Source organism: Canis lupus, chromosome 18 (assembly GCF_048164855.1).
Source record: "Canis lupus baileyi chromosome 18, mCanLup2.hap1, whole genome shotgun sequence".
In the NCBI taxonomy this organism is placed as follows: Eukaryota; Metazoa; Chordata; class Mammalia; order Carnivora; family Canidae; genus Canis; species Canis lupus.
This window is the reverse complement of record NC_132855.1, coordinates 17,195,375-17,221,910: the sequence shown is the minus strand read 5'-3', so window position 1 is coordinate 17,221,910 and position 26,536 is coordinate 17,195,375. Positions and strand designations below refer to the sequence as shown.

Genomic DNA, 26,536 nt, shown 5'->3' with positions numbered 1-26,536 from the left:
CAAATTCTGGCTTTAATGAGCCCAGATAGAGTCCTTCTCCTCCCCACCAATGTGACACTTTGCAGACATTTTATGTATCAAGGAAATATTTAACAGAAACGTGCTTCCAAGAATGCCTACCGAGCTGGCTCTAGGCATCTTCCAGCGTTGTGGGGGTCAATTAAAAGAACCAATCAATTGTCTTTAAAACTTTAAAATATTTTTTTAAAAAAGTGGGGGGAAAAGAAAGTGGACAAAAAGTAATGTTAAATAGCACGGAGCATGACTAATGGCGCTAGCATGTTAAAATCATTGGGAAAATGTCCTTGGAAGACAAATGAATTTTCAGCAGAATAATTAACTTAATTAACAAATTTGCATGCATATTCATCAGGCTATTGAAGTCTTTCCAGCCCAGCTTGATGAGCGTTGGTGTAATAATTGTCTCATTTACATTCTGCAATCTACTACAATTTAGGGCATGCAAAAAAAGCCGACCTCTTCCCTTTGACTTTCTTTAGGACCCACAAACTCCTAATAACACGACCATCACCCACTCAGTGGCCTCAAGTTCCGGCCTTTGGAGAGAACCCCCAGAGAGAGTTGATGGTGGTTTCCCCATCCCCCAGCCTTCCTCTTCTTTCTTCTTTTATTTATTTTTTTTCCTTTTGGCCCAGGTTCTCTGTTTTTGCCTCTGCTTGCTCTCCTGGGTAAATCTTGGCACCAGTTCTGACTTCAAATCTCCTGGGTCGCCAGACTGCATCATGTAAAAATTGCCATTTCCCTCTATCTCTGCAGGGCAATCTTTAAAGGCAGTAAGGTGTGACGCTCCAGACTGGCAGCTTGGCAAGACGAAGCCCATGGATACCAGCACACGGGAATCTGGACCGTTCACTCTGACAGCAGTCAGCACTGGGAACAAAAGGAATGGAGGAAAAAAAGCGCAAATGTATTTTTACATATTGTAGGCATATGGCCACAAGACCAGCAGAAATATATTTAATTACCAATTGCGCGCATTGAGGAGAAAAACACTGGGAAAAAAAAAAAAAACCCTGTGTACACAGCAATATTATTCTACTTTTAACTTTTCACCTCCTTTTTTTTTTTTTTTAATTGAAGATAAAAGGGATGTGGATTAGAATCGAAAAGGGTTATCTGCTGGAATCCTCCTATCAAAGGTGATGCCAGTTTTTCATGTGCCTTCCTCAGTAGCGGAACATTATTGTAGGAAATGTAAGTTTTCTTTTTATGATTTTAATTATAAAATAATTTTACTAAGGTATTTTTTGAGGGGAGGCCCGGGGGGACCCGTTTTGAACTGTAACAATTAGACAATTTCACTGTTCTATTGAAACTCTACTTCCAACGTTACACATTAGTTTAGGCCTTAACAATGAATGAACAGCCCTTGAAAAATTATAGTCCTGTTCCTTCCTATGAAATCAGAACAGTTCAACCCACGTTTATTGCCTGCTTCTTGTCTGTCAGGCACTGTGGTAGCCAATGGTGGGACAGGGATGAATCAAATACAGTCCCTGTACTCAAGAAACTTATGGTCTGGGGTGTCTGGGTAGCTCAATGGTTGAGCATCTGCCTTTGGCTCAGGTTGTGATCCCAGGGTCCTGGGATGGAGTCCTGCATCAGGGCCCCTGCAGGGAGCCTGCTTCTCCCTCTTGCCTATGTCTCTGCCTGCCTCTCTGTGTCTCTCATGAATACATAAATAAAATCTAAACAAACAAACAACAAGAAGCTCATGGTCTAAGATGGGAGACAAATACATATAGGCATAATCATAATATTAAATTATTAAAATGATAACCAAAATTAGAACTGTAATTATAATACACATAATAAAATAGGTGCAATATAATGAGGTAGGTATTTCGATACAGGGGCCACAGGGGACTGACTCTCAGGTCAGCCTGGGAGTCAATCACTCAGAAGGCCCAGGAAGGTCTGAGCAAAGGTGTGCGTAAGAAGTCCCATGGTTTCCCTCTATCCTGTTGATCCTGTTCCATCAGTCATAAACCTGGTGAAAAACTGTACCTGAATCAATGTGTTAGAACATCCTGCTCCCCTAATCAACAGCATCTGGGGAGGGTGGAGTTGGGTAGACACCTCTATCAGGCAGAACTTTGTGTCATCTGGTCACCAGTGGTCAGGTGGCTGTGGCTGGAGCTCAGAGGCATGTCCAGTGAGAGTCTATGCTCAGTGGGTCACAAGTATGCTCTGAGAGGTGCTGGAGAGTGACAACTATAGCAGGTAGCAGAGGCAGCAGCCCCAGGATTGGGCTCCTGTTGGGGGAGTTGACTACATGACCCAGTTGGTGGCCATGGACTCTAATCAGGAAGAGAAAGCCCAAGGATCAGGGCAGGTAAATATGTCCCAACAAACTAGGAGCCAGGCCTTAGGTTTTCTAGCCCTAATAGCTGATACCAGACAGGTGTGCCCATCAGATTGACACTTCTGAGAATTGTGTGAATCTCTTCCTGGTCTCCGAAGGGTTTACAGAAAGGCAGATATAGAGAGAGGTCTCCCACCCTGGGGATGGTATAGTTGCAATAATCATCAGAAACTGGTCCCATCTTCACTGGAGCAAGTTTGGTTTATTTGGGGGTTTGGCCTTGGAGAGGCTAACACTTAAAGAAAAGACCAAGGCTCAAATGGATCCAATTTCTTGCACATGAGTTGTACTGACTTAGTTATTAGTGAGCTCAAGTGGCACTAAGTGACAGAGTCTAGGGTTTTTCAAAAGCCAAACTCTATATTCTTAATCACTTAGCTCCACTGTCTATATTGAAATTATTATTTAAGAGGCCAAACACTATAAACATTTAGGGTACAAGACTGCAGATTTGGCTGCTTTATTGGCCATGTGGGGTTTGAAGCTTCAGCTCCTCATCCAGTAGAAAAAAAACTAATTCAAATAATTAGGTAGTAGAGGGAGCTAGCTATGTTTTCTACCTGCAAAATGTGGATTTTGTCTGTACCTGGAATAGCATATTCCAAATAGCCTTCCCATTGCCTAAGTAAGTCCATAATACTATTTCTCAATTTGGTTGAAACATGCAAGTTTGGTTGATTTCATGAACGTTAAAGTGGAGTTATCAGGTTCTGTAGACACTACATGATAACTTTTAAAAGTCTTCAGAGTAAAGTAAGAATGATACTATCACAAATCTAGAACAATGCCTCGGTAAATTAGGTACCTACTATTACGTTCTTAAAATTCATGGCATCAAACATAGTGATTTTCTGTCTCCCAGATACATATGGAATGTCTTAAAGGAAAAGTAATTCCTTAAAATTAAGATTCAAAGGGATTTAAAAAAAAAAGAAGTTAAATTTGAATAGAAATACATATAAAATTGGTTTCTGAGCTTCCTAGAAGACAACATAAAAAAGGAAATATGGAAAATTCCATTATTTTTCATTATCAGCAAGGAAGAAACATATTAGTTCCTCAGGAAGAGAAAGCATTCAACATGCATACAACAGCATACAAGTCTATGTTGTAAGACATAAACATCACATAGACTTGACCATTAAAAAGAAAGAACAGTTTAAAGTCTTTGTAATGATGTAGATTGTAGTACAATTCAAGAACTGTAATAAAATACATTCTTTCCTTTAAAACTAGAATGAAGGAGATATTCTTATCAAGGCATTAATTCAGGGGGCCTCTAGGCCCTGATGTGCAGATCTTGGTCCACAAGGCAGCACTATTTGGTTATGTATTCATAAAGGCAAATATTTGTTGATTACCTGATCTGTGCCATTCATGTTTCTAGGGCCGGGGATGAGTGATAAAAAAGAAAAAAAAATCCCTGTTCACAATCCAAATTAAAATGATTCCAGCACATTAATATAAAATTTTATAGTTTTAATTGTTACCATGATGTGTGATGAATGAATTATGGGTTAATCAACTTACATGATGCTTTACGGTTTACAAAATGTTTTCATACATCATTACAACCCAAGTATCCTTATGGAAGCATTGGGACATGCCAGGTATTGGACTGATGTTCCTGGCCATAGAGCCTTGATACATCATGAAAGTGATTGTGATTTTATTTTTCCATTAGAAAGGATATACTTGAGAGCTCATTTCAGAACTTAGCAAGACAATGAGCTAGTGCCACAAGAGGCCTTAACATACCTTGATGTGTTTAAGAGTTGAACACTACACTTAGTGACACCTGGTTTAATGAACATCTCAATTTTTTTACATCCCATGAAGTGTTGCAGGACTTTTGGCAAAATGTGAAGTTGTTGTGCTAGACACAGTGAGGAACTATGAATAACTGTTAGATGATAACTACTCGTCCCTATCTCAAGGCAATGATTGTGAGTCATATGGTCCACTCAGGCTCTGGAGCCCTGTATTCTCCTTCCTCAGCATGCCTATTGTGCACAATGGGTGAAGAATTCTGCTTCTTTTCCAGTTAATTAACCCACATGCTAATGATACTGTTCCGTCCTTGGTTAATTCAGAGTAACCTCCAGCTGTCTGCCTCCTGTCTGTTTAGAAGCTTTTGGTGATGAAGGTAGAGTAGAGCCCATGAGAAGGAAACTGCTGCATATACTCACCAGCACAGGCAGACGATATTCAGGTAGGGTGATCATCTCAACCCAGTTGGCCCAGAACTTATTTGGTTTCAGCACTGGAAGTCAAGTCCTGGTAACCCCTTAATTCCTATGCAAATAGAACCAGGATTGGTCACTGCCAGTACTGGGAACCATCGGTATAATCAGTAAGTAACAAATGAACACTTCCATCATTGAGTAAAATACAAGGGGTTAGGTAACATTTGGCGTCTTGGTTTGAATTCCCTTGAAAACAGGTCTTGAGTCAAAGATTCCAAGTGAAGGTAATTTATTGGGAGGTGATCCTAGGAAACAATGGTAGGAGAGTGGAGAAATGAGGCAGGAAAGCAAGGTGCCACTTGGAACCTAATCTTATTGATTAAACTGGGAAATGGTGTCTACATATCCCAGAGTCATGCTACCACATGGCAGGAGGATTGGGATAAGCACAGTCATTATTAGTTGAAGTTTCTTTTTACTAGCACAGGATGAGGTTGCTAATTTGATCTGCCAAGCCAATGGGCAGAGTGGACCTCAGCAGTCAGAGAAAGCCCTCTGACTTTCATGGATTGCAGGAGGAAGCTCTGCCATTGTACACTAAAATGGTGAGGGACAAAGGGCCATGCAGAGGTCATTGATAGTGCTGCTACAGTGGATCTACATTGCTTTCCATGTCAACAAATTCCAAAGAATTGAACTCTTCCCTCTGAGGACCCAGGCTCAGAGATGGATGCCTGTTTGGTAAGGGGTGAAAGAAATGTGATGGATATGGAGAAATTCAAAGTGTGGGTGCATGTGTGAAAGGCAGGAGACTTTATTGCCTCTGAATAATACTTGAAACCTGTTCTACTCATTAGTAATTATCATATGGCCAAACTAGATATGTGGGATTAGTTGGAATCTTATAAGTAGACTTAAATTATGTCACTTCAAACATTCATTGATTTTTAGGGACAAGACTTTTCAACTTAAGGGTCTCATTGCATTACTTATCAGGTCTCATTATTATAAAGAATTTGTTTCTTTTTTTACTTACATTCTTCCCTCAGCCATTAAAAACTATTTTAGTATTTCTATCTTTGAGATGGACAAAGTTTGTCTCTCTGGTCTCCCTTGGAAACACCAAGAACAGGACCTCAGTTTGAAGTTTGTAAAGTGTTTAGAGTGGAATGCAATGGCAACGTCTGCATCCAGGAATCCTGGCCAGGTGCCTGGGGTTGGTGACCAGTCATCCCAGCCATCTAGGCTGATCATCAGTCACCTACATGACCTGATGGATACATCTGCCAAATGGACATGCTTGAACCTGGTTAGAAGCTGAAGATTCAATCAGCCATTGTTCAAGATTAACGAAGACAATAGGTGAGCAGAATCCATGAGTCATCAAAAACCTCAAGGCAGAGACTACAGGGAGAGTCTGTTGGTAGGGAAGCCATCTTAACAAATACAGAGCAGCTGTGTGGAGCTGTGTGGCCATGATGGCCATGATGATGCTCACTAGAATGAGCAGCAATGTTCACCTGCCATGGAGAGGAAAGGGCAACCAAATGACTCAACATGGTTTGTGTCCTAGAAGTTGATCCAGGGTTCATGAGTGTGAGTATGAGGCTGTTTTCTGTATTCTTCAGTTCCTGTATTCAGCTTTATAAGAAACCCTGTTAATTGAAGGAAACTGGGTAACCTCATCTACCTTAAGGAGCCCAACTAACCTATCTTTTATATGCTTGAAATAATTTCTCACCTTTCTCTGATTTATGCTAAATAATTTTAATTTTATCAGTATTTTTTACTCTCACAAATTTTTTTGATAAGTTTTCATTAGCCATGATCTATCTCATCCTGTCATTTCACCCTTTGGAATTGTTCTATTTATTTTTATTTTTAAAATGTTTTCACTTTTATTGAGGTACAATTGTCAAATAAAATTGTAAGATATTTAAAGTATGATATGGTGATTTTACATATATATACATTGTGTATACTGACAGTTTTCTTTTAAGTAAACTCTATGCCCAACGTGGGGCTCGAACTAACTACCCCAGGATCTAGTTGCATGCTCTACTGACTGAGCCAGCCCAGTGCTCCTTTATAATGTTAACAATATTTTCATTTTATTTTTTTAAAGATTTTATTTATTCATGAGAGAGAGAAAGAGGCAGAGACACAGGCAGAGGGAGAAGTAGGTTCCATGTAGGCAGCCTGACGTGGGACTCAATCCCAGGTCTCCAGGATCACACCCTGGACTGAAGGCGGTACTAAACCACTGAGCCACCCAGGCTGCCCTAAGTAAGGTTCGTTCTTTCTTTCTTTCTTTCTTTCTTTCTTTCTTTCTTTCTCTCTCTCTCTCTCTTTCTTTCTCTTTCTTTCTTTCTTTCTTTCTTTCTTTCTTTCTTTCTTTCTTTCTTTCTCTTTCTTTCTTTCCTTTTTTTTTGTATATGTTTTTATTGGAGTTCGATTTGCCAACATACAGCATAACACCCAGTGCTCATCCCATCAAGTGCCCCCCTCATTGCAGGTCACCCAGTCATCCCATCCCCCCGCCCACCTCCCTTTCCACTACCCCTTTTTGTTTCCCACAGTTAGGAGTCTCTCATGTTCTATCACCCTCACTGATATTTCCCACTCATTTTTTCTCCTTTCCCCTTTATTCCTTTTCACTATTTTTTATATTCCCCAAATGAATGAGACCATATAATGTTTGTACAGTCTCTTCAATAATGGTGCTGGGAAAATTGGACATGTGCAGAAGAATGAAACTAGATCATTCTCTTATACCACACACGAAGATAAACTCAAAATGGATGAAAGATCTAAATGTGAGTCCAAAATCCATCAAAATCCTAGAGGAGAACACAGGCAACATCTTTTTTGAACTTGGCCACAGCAACTTCTTGCAAGATACATCTATGAAGGCAAGGGAAACAAAAGCAAAAATAAATTATTGGGACTTCATCAAGATAAAAAGCTTCTGCACAGCAAAAGAAACAGTCAACAAAATTACAACCTACAGACAACAGAACTACAACAGACAACCTACAGAATGGGAGAAGATATTTGCAAATGACATATCAGATAAAGGGCTAGTATCAAAGATTTATAAAGAACTTATTAAACTCAACAGCAAAGACACAAACAATCCAATCATGAAATGGGCAAAAGACATGAACAGAAATTTCACCAAAGACAACATACACATGGCCAACAAGCACATGAGAAAATGCTCTGCATCACTTGCCCTCAGGGAAATACAAATCAAAACCACAATGAGATCCCACCTCACACCAGTGATAATGATGAAAATTAACAAGACAGGAAACAGCAAATGTTGGAGAGGATGCGGAGAAAAGGGAACCCTCTTACACTGTTGGTGGGAATGTGAACTTGTGCAGCCACTCTGGAGAACTGTGTGGAGGTTCCTCAAAGAGTTAAAAATAGAACTGCTCTACAACTCAGCAATTGCACTACTGGGGATTTATCCCCAAGGTACAGATGAAGTGAAACAGCAGGACACCTGCACCCCAATGTTTATAGCAGCAATGTCCACAATAGCCAAACTATTGATGAGATGAAAAGATAAAGATGTGGTCTCTCTATACACTGGAATATTACTCAGTCATTAGAAATGACAAATACCCACCATTTGCTTCAACATGGATGGAACTGGAGGGTATTATGCTGAGTGAAGTAAGTCAATCAGAGAAGGACAAATATTTTTATTTTAAATTTAATTTAAAGCCTCATAGATTCAATTCACCCTCTTCAGGTTCTCCTGCGTTTTAGGCATAGGAGAGTAGAATAGGGTAAGATTGGGATCAAAGACATAGATTTATTTATTATTATTATTTTTAAAGATTTTATTTATTTACTTATTTTAAAGTGAGAGAGAGAGAGTGAGAGAGTGAGTGAGCCAGAGACAGAATCCCAAGCAGACTCCCCACGGAGTGTGGAGCTTGACGCTGGGCTCAATCTCACCACCCTGAAATTGTGACTTGAGCCAAAACCAAGACTCAAATGCTTAATCTACTGAGCCACCCAAGTAGCCTTTAACTTCTCTGACTCTTAAATAAATAAGGATAATATTTTTTTAATTAACAATAGTTTATTATTATTATTATCATTGCCCCACAGAAAATAATAGGTGAAACATTTTCTCTCCCCTCATCTTTGCCCCTCAAGTATATTCTGTGAAAGATTAAAGTTTGTCATATTAAAAAATACAATTTGGTAATACAAAGAAAATAAAAGACTATGGACCAAAAACTTGGAGAAAGGGTGAGGAGAGAAGCTAAGAAAGTCTATTGTAATTGAGTTAAAACTTTAGCAGTGAGCTTCTTGGAAAGAAAGGAAAGCAAAATATAATAGTCACATCTTATTCTAATAAAGTAAAATACAAAAACAAAATTTTATAAGGTAAGAAATATGTTTAATGTTTAATTCTGACATGAATTATTACATGGTTCTGTCTATAAGATACATTGAGACACACAGTAGAAATTTGTGGTAGACAAAGGGCCTCTGTATCCTATTTCTTACACTGACTGCAAATTAAAAGCTATGAATGTATGGTTGTGTTGAAAGTTTCTGGAAAGCATTTATTTCTAGAGACAGCTGAGAGATGATAGCCAAGGCATCTATTTTTTAATAAAATGAATAAATGCAGCAATACAAGCTGAAGGAAGTAGAGAAATGACTTGGTTTATTTCCTAATCTTTTTCTTTCTTTCTTTCTTTCTTTCTTTCTTTCTTTCTTTCTTTCTTTCTTTCTTTCTTTCTTTCTTTCTTTCTCTCTCTCTCTCTCTCTCTCTCTCTCTTTCTTTCTTTCTTTCTTTCTTTCTTTCTTTCTTTCTTTCTTTCTTTCTTTCTTTCTTCAGATTTTATTTATTTATTCATGAGAGACAGGGAGAGAGAGAGGCAGAGACACAGGCCCAGGGAGAAGCAGACTCCATGCAGGGAGCCTGATGTGCTACTCGATCCTGGGACTCTAGGATCACCCCCTTAGCTGAAGGCAGGCGTTCAACCACTGAGCCACCCAGGCATCCCTCCTAATCCTTTTCAAAGATGAACAAAGGCCACATTTGCCTTGATAGTACATCAGCTTGCTAACTGGCCTCCTTGGTGCTGGGCTCGCCCACCTTGGTTCCTTTCTCTCTACTGCAGTCAGGGCAGGGATTTCTAAAACACTCATTGTGTCATACATGGTTTCCATCACCTTCTATAGTTCACTCCTCAATTCTTTCAGTTTCTCAGATATGCTATGTGTTTTCCTCCAGGCACATTCTTCTTTGCCTGGAAGAGCCATCTCTGCTGTCAACCGCCATTGCCTCCAGCCCTTCCCCAAAATGTCAAGTCAATACTCATCTTTTTGAAGCCTATCGCTAGTTCCAGAAAACTTCCTTGACAACTCCAACCTCCTTGCCTGGATTAGTTTTCCCTCCTCCGTGTTCCTTAGGCACTCTACTCCATGATATTTTGTGTTTACTCTGTGTATCTTCCACTAGACGGAAGGTTTTGTGCATTAGGAGCACCATCTCAGAGCTTCATTGAATCTTTAGCATTAGCAGAGCCCTGGCATGTAGTAGGGGCTTACTACATATTTGATAGATAAATGAATGAAAGACTTGGTAGGAGCTGACTTTCAAACCAACAGTTGATGTCATTTTTTTTGATGTCATGTTAATAATCAATAGACATCTTCCCAAAGTGTGTTTCATGAAACACTGCTTCTGAGAAATATTACTAAGTGTCCCAGATGACAGACTTTTGTGATTAAGGAAGTAAAAAATGTTGCATATTCTCTCTCAAAAAGTCACTATTTTCATTAGAATATTAATGGCTCCTGTATGTTTTTCAACTAATAAACTTGTGTACTATATGTGTTTTCATATTTTTTGGTGGAACTCTTGAAACTAATTCCAAGCAACACCACCGGTTGTACATGGTCTTTTACTTTAAATTAGGAAATGTAATAAGGATGCATTCATCTTTATGATTATTTATATTATTCTGGAAAGTATGAACCAGTGCAGTAAGACCAAAAAGAAAAAAAAAAAAAAGAAAAAGATGAAGCACACAAAAATGAAAAGACATGATGAAGATTTCGCAGATTATATGAGTCAACTCTGAAAATACAAGAGCACCAACTCTGAAAACCTATTAAATTAACAAGAAATATAAGTGAGTCTAAAACATAAATATATCAAAAATGACTATATATACTATATGAATAGTGGTGATCAATTTTGGAAAATCCTATGGGAAACATTTAACAGACTAGCAAAATATAGCAACTTGGAAATAAACTGCACAAAAATATATATGAATTAGATAACCCAAATTTAAAAAATGAATATACAGAAGATGCTTAAGTTCAGAGACTGCTACATCTCTAAATGAGATCATTCAGTATTTTAAAGATAACGATTAAACACAATGCTATTTAGAACCCCAGTTTGGAATTTGAGAAAGGGTTTCTGAAGTTCAACTGGAAGATAAGTGGGTAAAAGTAGCAAAGAACAAAAGTAATAAAGAAGAGCAATTAGGAGAAACCAGTAATGTCAGTTTTTTAAATATATTAAAAGTTATATATCTTAAAACTTTACTATACCTTGCAGGAATAATCCAAAAGAGACTAAAATATGACAAGCATTTTTAGACTTAAAGACTTAATGTGAAAGAGAGTCACACATACATGTAAGACTAAGTGTTGCTGTTGCAAAGATTGGTTGATAATGTCTCAATTAAATTTAGTTTCTCATTTCATGCTATATATGATTCAAGACGGAGGAAAGATTACAGATAAAAGAAGCAAAGCATAGGAGAACTAGGAGAAAGTATAGATATTTTGTTTGCTTTAAAATTAAGTTATTCTTTTTTTAAGAGTTTTTAGGGTTTTAGAGTTACAGAAGAACTGCATAGAAACTGCAGTGTTCTCAAACACCCCGTCCCCCTTCCCCTCACAGGTCCTCCTATTAGCACCTCTTACGTTGATGTGGTGCATTTGTCATCACTGAGGAACCAATGCTGACACATTATTATTAACTAAAATTCATAGTTTATGGATTCCCTCTATGGAACCCCACAAAGGGTTCCCTCTTTGTGTTGTGTAGTTGTCAGGATTTTGACAAATAGATAATGTCATGTGTCCACCAATACAGTATCGTACAGGTAGTTCCACAAAAAACCTCCTTGCTCCACCTATTCATCCTCCTTCCCTTCCCTTGAACCTGTAGAAACCATCAAATTTTTTTTGCTACCTATACTTTTTGCCTTTTTCAGAGTGTCATACTGTGGGAATGATTCATTATGCTGCCTTTGCACCCTGGCTTCTTTTACTTAGCAACATGCATTTAAATTTCTCCTGTGTCTTTTCATGGTTTAAGAACTCATTTCTTTTTATCATACAATAATGTTCCATTGTATGGATGCACCATAGTTTATTTACCTGCTCATGTATTGAAGGACTAAATACTTTTCAAGAAAGTTCGGTAATACTCATTAAACAAAACATTTATTGAGAGCCTACCATGAACCAAGTCTTCTTTTAGAATCCTGGGGTGTAGCAATGAGCAAAATATACAACAATCTTTGCTCTTGAGAAGATTGCATGCAAGTAGGAGAAGACAGACACACAGAAAATGAATAATAAAAACAATGAATAAGTAAATTTTAAAGTATACAAGAAGGTGGTAATTGCTATGGCAAAGTAGAAGGCAGAGGTGGGCAAAGGGAGTGGGAGTGTGGGGGCTGGTGAAGTTAGGCTGCAGATGGGAATTCTGTATCAGGTGGTTATTGCCCCATGAGAAGGTGATGCTTTCACCCAGATTTGGTGGAGAACAGATGGCCTGGAAGTGTAAAATTTTACAGTTTACTACCAATAAAAAAGGCAAATTCAAACAATGTTATAATATCCCACTTATTAAATTAGCATAAACTTTTAAAAATGTAAGTTTGGTGATGGTACATGGAAATTTCACTTGATAGGAGAAAGAATTAACTGCTATAATTGTTCTTGAAGGCAATGGGGTAATACGGAATAAGGAACCTTAACAACGTTTAAACAGTCTCTCTCTCTCTCTCAAAAAAGGGTGGGGGGGGGGAGGTGGGCTCCTGGGTGGCTCAGTCAGTTAAGAGTCCAATTCTTTTTAAAAAAAATTTTTTTTTAATTTTTATTTATTTATGATAGTCACAGAGAGAGAGAGAGAGGTAGAGACACAGGCAGAGGGAGAAGCAAGCTCCATGCACCGGGAGCCCGACGTGGGATTTGATCCCGGGTCTCCAGGATCGCGCCCTGGGCCAAAGGCAGGCGCTAAACTGCTGCGCCACCCAGGGATCCCTAAGTGTCCAATTCTTGATTTTGGCTCAGGTAATGATCTCAGGGTCCTGGGATCATGCCCAGTTTTGGGTTCTGTGCTGGTCCTGAAGCCTGCTTAAGGTTCTCTCTCTCTCTCTCTCTTTCTCTCTGTTCCTCTGTCTCTCTCCCTCCACCTCCCTCTCTCTCTAAAAACAAACAAACAAACAAACAAACAAACAAACAAACAAACAAACAATATTTAAACAATCATTCCACATCCATAAAGGCATAGCTAAAAAGTGATCAGGAATGTCAACAAAGTTTGTGAAAAAGTGTTTAATTGTAGTTTTAAAATTCAGAAATAGCATCTATTTTCTATAATGGGAACACATTAGAAATGATTATGGTACCTTCAATTAATGTAATGCTATGCAATTTTTAAAAATGATGAAGTCATTTTTGAAGAATATTTAATGATTTGGGAAAGTGCTTATGCACAGAAAATGTTCCAAAAGAAATATACCAAATGTTAACAGTAGTTATGAACCTCGGGTGGTGGGATTATGGATGCTTAAAAAATAACTTCTTTTTGATGTGAATGTATAATGCATCATAAAACTCATGTATAATACATATGTATTATAAAACACATTATTAAAAATGAAAAGTACAGAAAAGTAAAAAGAAAACAAAAGTGGTTTTGGCTTATTCCTCTCAACTCTCTCCCTTCTTTTACTTTCTTCTTCCTGATTAGCTATTATTTTTCTTTTTTCTTTGCTCCTCCTTGTGCCTCTCTCTCCTCACTTCTTTCTCCTGCTCCACTATCTCCTGCTTCTTCTGCTGATACTCATGAGTCAAAGGGCATCCAAATACATTATGCATGGCCAGATGGCACTCCAGAAGGTCATCTATAATCCCACTCTTTCCTCATCCTCACCAGCACTTTTTTAAAAAGATTTATTTATTTGAGAGAGAGAGAGAAGAAGAAGAAGAAGAAGAAGAAGAAGAAGAAGAAGAAGAAGAAGAAGAAGAAGAAGAAGAAGAAGGGCCAGAGTCAGAGGGAGAGAGAACCTCAAGCAGACTCCCCTCTGAGCACAGAGCCCAATGTGGGGCTCAATCCCAGGATACTGAGATTGATCACCACCTGATCAAGCCAATCTTGATTTTATGGAGCCAAAATCAAGAGTCAGGTGCTTAGCTGACTGAGCCACCCAGGCACCCCAGCACTTTCTAGTATATAATCAAACTTTCCTATTTTTGCTATTTGGACAGATGAAGCATAGTGTCTTGTTTTGAATTGCATCTCTGTGGTTTCCAGTGTGGCTGAACTTCTTTTCATGTTATTAGTCACTTAGGTTTCCTCTTGCAATGTATTCAGTTTATACATCTTTTGCCCACTTTCTGGTTGAGCAGTTTGTTTGTTTGTTCATTCATTCATTCATTCATTCACTCACTCATTCATTCATCCGTCCTTGCTCTTCTGGATGGTAATCCCTTTGTCAGTTTACCATCTTTCAACGTCTGCTCTTCCTGTTAACTGTGCTGTGCTGTGCTGTCTTCTAGAGACAAAACTCTTGAACTTTGATCCATCGTTTTTCTTTAATTGACTCACCAGTATTTCCATGTAGAGCATCACTTAGATCTTGAGTTAGATCTCTGTTTTGAGTTTCTGTATCCATCATTTCTCTTTCTTCCCATTTCCATTTTTGTCTTTTTCCTCTTTATTCCATAACGAATTCTCAAGTTGGCCCTCCACATTACGTATTCAGTCTGTCAATGCCAACTCTGCTATTTCTACTTTCTGAAATTTTTGGTTTCCTTACGGCATTTTCGACTTCAATAAACCCTGCTTTCTTCTCATCTTATCACTTGCAGGTCTATTCCCTCGCTACCCTTCTTCCATCGCATTTCATCATCTTGTGAAACACAAACAACTTATAACTTTTTCTTTTACTTCCTTGACCTAAAATGTCTAGAAGTTTCCTTTTTCTGAGTACTCCAGTAGGTGATACCCTTCCCTTCACCCTCCTGCTTTGAATGTTGCTCCATCCTCACCTGGGAAGCCCGAGGGTGAGCCCCAGCCCCTGTGCTCTGACCACTTCTGCAGAGGCTGAGTCTCTTTCCTAGAGTCACAGATGGTAGGTAGGTTGGTGAGCCCAGCGCCTCACACATTTCCTGTCTAGTTTTGCTCCCTCAGACAGAAATGGGATCCACTCCTACGTCCATCGCTGGCTCTCCAGCACATGGAACAGATGGACCACATGGAAAACTATAGCCCTGGTTTTCACTGCTTCTATTTCTATCTACTCCCAGGCCCATAGTGTTTATTTATGGAGACTACTATGCTGGTAACCCACAACCCAAGTCTTGCCCAGGTGTTTTCTGAAGAGTTGAAGTCTCTGGATGTAGATAGGGGTGAGGTGGGAGTGACTGAAATGAGAAATTACCATCTGGCTGTCCTAAAAAAAAACAAAAAAACAAAAACAACAACAAAACATGAGCTCAGTGAGTGATTAGCCGGCTGGTTTTCTGGTAGGTGCAGTTCATGTGTTTCTCAACAAAGCATCATGCAGTGGAGGAGAAACAAAGGATTTTTCTCTCTTCTTTGAGTTTCTTTCAGGATTTTTTTCTTCCCTTTAGAAGTAAAGCACATGGTGTCCCCCTCCCCTCCATGGCTCAGTGCTTATGAGTCTGGTTATAGTTATAGTTATCTGGTAATAAAGCCGAGTTCTCCTAGATTCTGGAAATAAGTTCATTGTTCTAGTTTTCACTGGTGTTATACATGGTCTGTCAGCTTTGTGTGTCTTCAGACAGTTTTTAATGAGACAATGAGAAAGGCCAGGTGTCACTTAAAGCTGATCCATTTATTTAAGAAGCCACAGTTTCATTTCTTGCCCTGGAGAGGTAGGGACTTCTGCTTAGAAAGTTCTTCTAAAGACACCTGCAGGCCTGACCAGTTCTCAGATAATAACAGACTTGAATGTTTTAAGTATTTGGGCAAGGAATTTTCCACAAAAGAGAAACATTTGCCTGAACGATTCTAAAGTCTGGTATGATTAATGCCCACTTCCACCATATAAAAAGTTATAATATGGCTTCTCCTAAAGGTATGAAATTGAGGTAAAGATATATCAAATTGGATCTGATGAATCCATTCTAGTAGATGATAATACAAAAATCTGGTTTATGGAAATAGAGTGTGAGAGGGTAGCAAAGAATGTTACAAATGAGAGAAATTATACATCGTGAGTACCAGGTAGTTTAGCATGTTGTTCTGTGGATGGACTTCTTTGGTATCATTGCTCTTTCTTTATTTGAGGCCCAAAGGCCAAAGTGGTATTAAGTGGTCTTTATTTCAACACAAGGACTGTACCAGTTGTGTGTAAGTTTGCCAAGTAAAATGGAGCAAGCCTCAGTTGAATTTGAATTTCAGATAAACAATACTTAAATTTTCATATGAGTATGTCCCAAATATACAGGATTTGCAAAAGGTGGTGTCTGAACATTTTAAGTGGCACCTCGAATATATAAGAGTAGTAGCTAAGGAGGCCAGGTGATAGGATTTTGGAAACATTTGCTAGAGTTTAGTATCATTCCCATTGTCTCCCATCCCCATGGGGGAGGGAAAGGTGTGTTTCCTTCTGCAGACACCCCCTGAGAAAGAGCTGAAGAACTTGAAGCCTGGGACAGAGGGAGCTGGTGGTGTCAGGTGCCTGGAAGACTCAAGTTAAAGATGGCAGGAGCCATCTGCCTGGCAGTGACCAAGAGAAGAGGGTGCCATTGAAAGCAAGCTGTGCCTCTTCTGGGGCATAGTACCCACAGATTAATCGCAGGTCCCAAAGCAGAGACTGGGCCTGCAGGTTGTTTTAAAATGAACTCCACTAAGGAGGGCTTCCTTCCAGATGAAGACACTGGCAGAAAGAACCCCACCGACGTAAGCACTGAGGAGGTTGCCATGAGTGGCCGCTTGGAGGAAGACTGAGGGAGGTAGATGCTGATGTTCCTGGAGAAGAACTTTCTGCAGGATTTGTGAAAGTGCCCCAAAAGAACCATATGATGGCCAGGGAACACCAATGGAGATCACCTATTCCTTCATTTCTTCATTCTCAAAGATCTGTACTGCATGCTAGGCATGCATTGTTCTTAGTGCTTAGGATACATCAGAGAACATGGTGGACACAGAAACTCACTCTTAAGGAGGAAAGGGGTGGCATACGGTGACCTAAACCTGATAAATACAAACAGTATAGAGTATGCTAGAATGTAGGAATTGCTATGCTATTGTTTTAGAGCAGAGTAAGGGCTTTGGGAGTGCCACGGGAGAGGGTGCAGGTATTAATTAGGGAGGTAGGTACTGATTGGTGTCGAGGCTCCTCATGAAAGGCTGCATGCATTATCTGTTATGATATGTCAAGTGGACATGCATCTAGTTCATTTATAATCATCAAGAATAAATTCATGCAAAAAAAAAAAGAATAAATTCATGCATATTGGTCATATGTCATTCAAAAATATCTTTCAGTTGGTCAAAGAGAACACAGTATTAGTAAATAGCAAAACTCCCCAGTCAGCACTGTCATTTGTTACAGAGAAAGCTAATGGAGAATATTTAAAAAAAAAAAAAAAAGCTGGGGAAAGTGTTAATATTAGCCTTTCCCCTTTTGCTCCCTTCCCTACCTGGCTCCTGGCTAAGATGGTGTTAGCAGGCGAGGAAGGAGCGGGAAACTAAAAGAAACAGAAGAGAAACAAATCCAGGGAGGAAAGAATGGCCCAGAAACCAGAAAAGGGAAAGAGGGTAGCAATGGAACAGGCCCAAGTTTCAAAAGGCAGGTTTGGGCGAGAGTTTAAAAGAGATTTAAACAGGGAAAAGAATATATTTAAAGTACTTAAACAGCCTTTCAATTATTTTAGTTTGTTAAAACAGGGCATCCCTAGGTATGATTCCATGCCAAGGCTGACTTCAAAGTTAGGAAGCCAACTTAGCTCGGGTTCCTAGCAGCATGGTTTGAAGGAGTTGAAGATCACCGGGGAATGTGTAGATGAAAAGTGCTACTTACCAGGAACAGTTATGGACTGAGTTTACATGCAGCAATATGGGTAGGTTTCAAAATATGGTAGGTTTCTATGGGGACATAGAAATGGGAACTGATTAATAGCATAACGCCATGAATATAATTTAAAATACACGCACACACAAAACAACTCTTCTATATGGTGTCTACACAGACATATTGAATGTAGATATAAAGGCTAAGAAATATAATAGAGTAATTGGCAAGGGAAGGAGGGGAATTAAGAGTGGAGATGGGGAGAAAACAGGACCAGACAGCTACTGGCATTGTCCTATATCAGAACTTGTGGGAAGCATCCTGTATCATCTCTTGGTAGGTATGGCCATTGCCTGCACTGTTCTGAGGCTTGGGCACTTTGCAAGTTTACACTGCCTGTTCTTTACATGAATGAATCTAGGGTGCCCTTATATATCCCATGTATCAGGGAAAGAGCAGTAAAGTCTCTGGGTTGCCAGAGCAATTCTCTGGAAGCAGTAGGGTAAGCCCAGGAATGTGCTAATAACAGCATAAGTGGGGTGCATTAAATTCAGATATTTAATCCTGGCTGTCAGATGGGCACCCCTTTTCCTGGTGATCAAGGGAGAGGCCACAGAGTAGATCCGAGGGGCTTTGGGAAGCATTGACAGCAACTGATGAAAGCTTCAGGTGTTTCTTGACCATCTTCCTAAGATAGGTTTGTGGCTTCCCAAGAATGGGCCCCAGCTGGGGTTCATGCAGTAGGCTATGGGTACCATGGCAAGCATAGAAGACCATCTGGTTCCACCCTGTGGGGGACAAGGCCTGGGGAGCAGCCTTTCCTCTGAGGCAGGTAAGCTTTGGGTCTAGGTCTCTTTCCCACATCTTACATCTTCTTTACAACTGGTTGGCAGTGGTAATGAGATGGAGAAGCCATCCTCCTACCTTCTTGCTGACTTCTCATTGAGCCAGCATGCTGCTAACTTTCTTGCCAGCTCAGACTTGCGCTTAATCCTACCAGCTTCTCCTAATGGTACATGGGAAACCTAGAAAGAGACAGAAACTGTTTGTCTTTTGCCCACCACTGGAAGATCAAATACTGTGTGGCTTATATAATAGCAATTATTTTACTATATATTATGTTTTAAATTGGTTTGCATCCTTAGGAAAGAAAGCACACTTGGAATATTTCAGTATGGATCATTCTATTTTCCAAAGGTAATATATTTTCTCATTTCAATCTAGAACTTGGGAAAGTTCACTCATTAAACAATATCAACAGAATACCTATCTTGTGTTATGACCTGATGTTTAAATGCTCCCCTAGGCTTACACAGATAAGTCATGGTTTCTACCTCCATGAACTTATCTACAGCCTACCAGGGAGACCATTATAATATGTTAGGACAATCGCTATCGTGGCGGTCTGGACAGTAGCATAGGTAAAAATGTTCTTGGAGAGTCAAGATAAACTTTACAGAGGAGAAATCTTCAGTGAAGTCTCAAGGGATGATTGGATAAGATGATGAGGGCAGGGAAGAAGGGCTGTGAATGGGTTCTTGACAGACAGAATGGCCATCTCTGTTTCCGGACACCAGACGAAGCAAGAGTGAGAAGCTGAAAGGGGGTTTCCATCCTGGCTCTCGGCACAAAATTTGCAAATCACTTAGGTCTTTGAGGAACTTTGGTTGAGGAATCTTTACAGATCAGCGATTCCCACAGACCTCAGTAGAGCTTTCTGTTTGTTTCAGAAAGAAGCGTGGATTTGAGAATCAGTGTGCATTGCAAAAGCTCCAACTAATGTATCACAATTATAAAAACACCTGTTCTATATATGGCAATATTTTTGTTGTTGTTAATCCACTAGGCTGAGCACATCAAAACTAACTTCTTCATTAAAAAAAAAATTTAATGAGTAAATGATAATCCTAGCTTCTATCTTTTCCCCCTGAAATTCAAAAACCTGTTTAAAAACCATGAATTTTTGAGTTCCAAAAAAGTCTCACAGTGAGCATTGGCACAAACTACTTTTTATAGAAGCACCATTTTCTTCAAAGATTGCAGTTGATTATGAACAATAAGTAAGTTTAGATTTGACCTCAAGGATTCCAGTTCCTTAACAATATAGCTAAGAGATTATCACATCTCAGTACATAAAGACTTTATTTTACTTTGACTTTTTAAATTAAATATTTTAGTATATTATGAACGATATTAAGAACAGAGTTATAATAGACATTATATATTATTAACATTTATATTTATAATTATATAGTCAATTATTTATATCCCAGATATCATAATTATACAGCTCAATGCATCTTAACAGTGTGTATGCATGTGTGTTAGCAACACTTGGATCAGGAAATAGAATACTATAGATACCCAGGAAGCCTCTGTGAGCAGATCTCCCAATCACGACTGCTCTTTCTTCCATGACTCTCTGTATCAGTTAGATCTTCTGTGTAACCTACCACTCCAAAATTTAGTGGCTTAAGACAATAGTCATTTTATAATTCTGTGGGTGGCAGCTTCGGCTCAGCTCAGCAGAAAATTTCTGTTGATCTGGATGGAGGTTCAGCTAATCTTGGGGTGAGAACTTGCTCCTGTAGGTGTCTGCTAGACTGCCTGGCTTCCAGCTGACTTCTCAATGGGATGTCAAGGTTCTCCTCCATGTAATCCCTCCCAGGCTTATTCTTCTAGTGACAGGATTGTAACAGGAGCAAGAATAGAAGTTGCAAGGCTTCTTAAGGCGTAGGCTCAACTGATACATCCATTGGTCAGATTGTGTTTGTCAAAGCAAGTCAGGAGGCCCGCCTAGTTTCAAGGGGTGAGACTCCACTTCTAAGCAAGGCCTTCAACATATTGTGGCTATTTTTATAGTCAACCACAATCACCAGTAATTAGTTTTTGCATTTTGTGTGAATGAAACTGTACTTTTTTATTAAAAGATTTTATTTATTTATTCATGAAAGACACAGAAAGAGAGACAGAGAGACAGAGAGACTGGTAGAGACAGAGACAGAGACAGAGGGAGAAGCAGGCTCCACACAGGGAATCTGACATGGGACTCGATCCCAGGACTCCAGGATCACCCCCTGGGCCTAAGGCAGGTACCAAACCGCTGAGCCACCCAGGGATCCCATGAAACTGTACTTTATGTACTACCTTTTTGGGGGTCTGTTTTATCATTTGACATGATGACAAAAACGTTACATTGCTACTATTCACAATAGTCAAAATAGTACCAATATAACACTTTTATCTCTGTCTTTTGGTGAACACGCATACGTGTATCTGTTTGGTATAAAATCTAGAAATGAAATTTCTAGGTTAGAGTGTAAGTAACATATTCAACTTTAGCAAATACGGCCAGTTTTCCAATGTGATTGTAACACTTCACTCTGCCACCAGCAATTTATAAGAATTCCAGTTGTTATCCATCCTTGCCTAAACTTGGTTATTACTTAATATCAGTGTTTTTAATTTGAGCCATTCTAAAAGGTGTGTACTTATGCTTCATTGCTGTATTTACATTTCCTGGCTGAACAATGACATGGAGTTTCTTTTCACGTGCTTACTGGCTGTTTGGATATCCTCTTTGGTGAAGTCCCTATTCAGGACCTTGGCCTGTTTTTCTATCCAGTGATTTGTAATGCCTGGTCTTTCTCTGCTTTCATCTAACTCCTAGCATGTGGTCTTAAGGGATCCCAAATAAAAACTTGGGGAATTTATCATTGTTTCTCTTTCTTGGCCCTGAAAGTCATTAAAAAAAAAACTCCCCTTCATCATGAAACTGCCAAAAGCTCTATACTTCTTGGCTGCCACTTTGTAAGGCTTCTCTTAGCCCAAGCAAAGCAGTGAGGCATCAATGAATGCCTCAAGGGGAAAGCTGCACACAGTCCCACTGTGTCTCTGTGTCTCTGCCTCCCTTCTCCTAGTCCCTAAAGCCCCAGGGCATCTTAGCATCCTTAACTCCACTTTTATTCTTACCAGATCTTAAGGTTGCTGAAAGCTCCCCTGAGTTTCCTTGTTTTTCAGTAACCTCTCTTGGCTCATTTCCTAGATTCTTTTCCTATACCTCATGCAGGATGGCAGACGACTCGAGGCTTCTTGGTTTCCCTTCTATCCAGGAGTTTGGCCTTTCCCCTGCTGGTCACATTGGTACCTCTCTTCTGTTTTCAAATTTTTAAAAATCTAGCTATTTTTGTTGTTCTTAGTGAGAGATTTGGTCTGCTAGACAGTAATCCTCAATTACCTAAAGTGGAATGAATGCCCTTTTTTTTTTACTTGTCCAGCTACGTAGTATAGCATTGTATGGATATCCTAAAATGTCTTTATATAGTTCCACTTGTGGATACTTGGTTTGTTTTCTATATCTGTTACTGCAAACGATAAAGCAGTGCGTAACTTTATATTCACACATGTGCAAACTTATATTATAAAAAATTCCTAGAATGGAATTACTTGGTCAAAGGGAATATGCATTTGTATTTTGATAGACATTGACATATGATTCTTTGTAGACCTTTACCAAACATGTGATGAGCATGCTTATTTTTTTAAATTTTTATTTATTTATTCATGAGAGACACACAGAGAGAGGCAGAGAGAGAAGTAGGCTTCCTGTGGGGAGCCCAAGGTGGACTTGATCCCAGGACCCCAGGATCATAACCTGAGCCAAAGGCAGACCCTCAACCACTGAGCCACCCAGGCATCCTGAGCATGCCTATTTTTTCACAGCTAACAACGTGATGCGTTATCTTCATTGTGGTATCCAGTAGCTAAAAATAATGATAAATCCAGTAGCTAAAAATAATGATAGCTCGTGAAATAATAGTATCTCATTATACTTTTAATTTGCATGACTCATTGTAGGAGAGATCGAACATCTTTTCAGATGATTAAAGCCTCAAGTTAGCAAACTTCTCTATAGTTTTTGTGATGATCAACATTTCCCAGAGTATCTTCCATTAAATTCACATAAATTTTTCTGGGATTAAAACACACACACACACACACACACACACAAATCACTGTATCTTATGCTTCCCCCTTTTGGCAATTCATAATTCATTATAAAAGCCTCTGATAAAATCAACCAATTTAACTTTTCTTATTGTGGCATAATATATATATCATTTATTTTAACCAATAGTAAGTGTACTATTCCGTGGCATTAACTATATTCAAAATGTTGTGTAACCATTTCTATTATCTATACCCCAAATCTGTTCATCATCTCCAACAAAAATTCTGTGCCCTTTAACAATACCTCCCTCTCTCTCACCTCCTCCCACCCCTTGGTAACCTTTTTTTACTTCCTTTCTCTCTGAATGCATATTTTCTAATTATTTCATATAAGTGAAATCATATATTTGTCTTTCAGTGTCTGACTTATTTCATCAAGCATAATGTTTTCAAGGTCCATCTGTGTTGTAGCATATACAAAATTTCATCCCTTTTTATGGCTGAATAATATTCCATGTTATTTTTGTTTATCCATTAATCCACTCACTTTAATTATTTCCCCCTTTTGGCTATTGTGAATAGTACTTTGAACATAAGTGTACAGATTTATCCATATTTTTGCTTTCAGTTCTTTTGGATTTATACCTAGGAGTGGAACTGGTGGGCCATATGGTAGTTCTATGTTTAACTTGTCAAGAAACTGCCAAACTGTTTTCCACAGTGGTTGCACCATTTTACATTCCTACCAGTTGCGTACGAAATGGGAATCTCTTCATGTCAGGGCCTCACCAACACTTGTTCTTTATTTTTTCTTTCTTGAATATAGCCATCCAACAACCAGGTGTGAAATACTATCTTGTTGTGGTTTTAACTTGCATTCCTCTAATGATTAGTAATCTATTCAGACTGCTACAACAAAATGCCATAGGCTGGGTGGCTTATAAATGGCAGAAATTTGTTTCTCACAGCTCTGAAGGCTCTAAGACTAAGATCAGGGTGCCAGCATGGTTGGGTTAGGGGCCTCTTCCAGGTTGCAGACTCCCATGGCAGAAGGGGCTAAGGGGCTCCGTGGGATCTCCTATATGAAAGTGTTAACTTCATTCATTAAGGCTCCAGCCTTGTGACCTAAGCACCTTTGAACTGCTCCACCACATAATACCATCATATCGGGCACTAGGATTTCAACATATGAGTATTAGGGGAACACAAACATTCAGACCATAGCAATTAGTGATGTTAAACATTTCTTCATGTGATTATTGGACATTTGCACACCTTCTTTGGAGAAATGTCTTTTCAAGTCCTTCACCCATTTTTTATTTGGGTTGTTTTATTGTTGAGTTGTGGGAGTTTTAAAAAAAATGTATTCTGGTATTAATCCCTTATTAGATACGTGATTTGTAAATATTTTCTCCCATTTACTAAACTGTCTTTTAGTATCTTTGGATGCATAAATGTTTCTAATTTTGATGAAGCCCAATTTATGTATATATTCTTTTATTACCAGCGTTTTTGTTACCAAGCCCATGAAGTTGTTACCAAATTCAATGTTATAAAGATTTTCCCAGTGTTTTCTTCTAATAGCTTTATAGTTTTGGCTATTTGGTTAGGGTCTTTGATACATTTTGAGTTCATTTTTGTATATGGTAGATATACATTTTGTATGTGGATATCCAGTCTTCTCAGCCATTCTCAGTGTAACCTTCAGAGCTGTGCAAACATAACAAGGCACACTTCATGAATATTCAGAATCTTAATAAATCACTCAGATTTCTAAACTCCATTTTGGAAGATCAGACCACGCCATAGTGGTTTTTTTTTTTTTTTTGTAGTAGTTGTTTTAATTTGTATACTGTGTCCAAAGTTTGTTTGTTGAAAAACAGTCCCTTACCTATTGAATGGTCTTAGTGCCCTTGTCAAAAATCAATTGACCATTTACATGAGAGTTTATTTCTGGGCTTTCTATTTTATTCCATTAGTCTATATGTGTGTTGTATGCTAGGACCCCATACTGTTAAGTACCACAGTTTCCAAGTAAGTTTTGAAGCTAAAAGTGTGAATCCCCCAGCTTTTCTCTTTCAGATTGTTCTGGTTCTTTAGGGTCTCTTGCAGTTCTACCTGAATTTGAGGAGCTTTTCCACTTCTGGGGAAAAAAGATTTATTTATTTTAGAAATAGAGAGCATGAGCAGGAGGGGTAGAGGGAGAGGGAAAGAGAATCTCAAGCAGATTCTTTGCTGAGTGTGGAGCCTGATGTGGGGTTAGATCTCATGACCCTGAGATCACAACCTGAGCCAAAACTGAAAGTGGAACACTCAATGGACTGAGCCACTCATGTGCCCCAAAGCTGTTTTGGAATTTTGATTATGATTACCCTGAATCTGTAAATCATTTTGGGTATTCATGAACTTTTAACAATATGAAGTCTTCCTACACATGAACATGAGATGTCTTTCTGTTTACTTAGGTCTTCTTTATTTTTTTTCAGCAATGTTTTATGGTTTTCACCATAGAAGTTTTTTCACTTTTATGGTTAGTGTCATTCCTAAGTATTTAATTATTTTAGATGCTGTTACAAGTGGAATTGTCTTCCTCATTTCCATTCTGGCTTGGTCATTGCTGGTCCTTAGGACCACAACTGGTTTTTGTGTTCCTTTACCCTGAAACTTTCCCCAAATTTGTATATTAGCTATCATAGCTAGCTGTCATGTGGCTTCTTTGGAATTTTTTGTATATAGGATGATCTCACCCATGAATAGAGACAGTATTACTTCTTCCTTTTCAATTTGGATGCCTTTGTTTCTCTTATTCTTCTAATGGCTCTGATTAGAGTTTCCAGTACAATGTTGAATAGCAGCAGTGAAAGCAAGCATTCTTGTTTTGTTTTAGATTTTATTTATTTATTCATGAGAGAAACAGAGAGAGAGAGGGGGGCAGAGACATAGGCATAGAGAGAACTTTGCTCCTTACAGAAAGCCTGATATGGGACTTGATCCCAGGACTCTGGGACCATGACCTGAGCCAAAGGCAGATACTCAACCACTGAGCCACCTAGGTGTCCGCATTCTTGTCTTATTCCTGATCTTAGGGGGAGAGATTTCAGTCTTTTACCACTGAGTAGGGTCCACTTAACTTTGTCTTAACTCAAGATTATTTAATGTATTTGGCTGAGGAGTAAGCTATTCATATTGGGAGACACTTTTATTGATAGAATAATACCTGTAATGAGTCTATAATATCTGACAATTACTCTGGTAAAAAACTCTGGTGCTCAGAGAGACACATGGCATTTAGATTTCAATTTTTTATTTCAACATTTTGACTCCACCATTTTGAGGAAGCCATCCTCTCTGCTTAATCAACTTCCTTGTATATTTCAGCTCACTTCACAAAATGAAGCAAAAAAATATACTTTTCTCAAGCAACTAAGCAAGATGTGGCTACTAATTAAAATGCAAAGAGTGAGTTGTATGTGGCACTGTTAATATAGGGAGGACCGTCACACACATGACTTGGTGCTCTGTGGTGTTGTATTGTTGGTGGTTGTAGGAACTCAGCAGGAACACTTAACAGCTGAAAGTTTTATAATTTGCCTTTTAGGGAAAAAGGTGTGAGGTTGATATGAAAACATTGGGTGTTTTCTCCTCTTGCCAAAAAAAATCTTGATTTTATCTTCTTC

The 26,536-nt window shown here is 38.9% G+C and overlaps 1 long non-coding RNA gene across 5 annotated transcripts in view; it reads right to left on the bottom strand.

Annotated features, from left to right (window-relative positions):
* Positions 1–204: 204 nt before the first annotated feature.
* Positions 205–26,536, bottom strand: part of LOC140608728 (uncharacterized) — a 55,508-nt gene continuing 29,176 nt past the window's right edge. For 2 of the 5 annotated variants that reach the window (XR_012010695.1, XR_012010696.1), the window contains 3 exons: positions 18,834–18,934; positions 17,919–17,983; positions 12,211–12,412 (listed from right to left, as the gene is read on the bottom strand). This is a non-coding gene — a long non-coding RNA (uncharacterized lncRNA). Of the gene's footprint in view, positions 892–4,575; positions 4,682–7,223; positions 7,477–12,210; positions 12,413–17,537; positions 17,587–17,918; positions 17,984–18,833; positions 18,935–26,536 lie in introns of those variants that run through there. The other 3 variants (XR_012010697.1, XR_012010698.1, XR_012010699.1) reach the window with 3 other exon arrangements.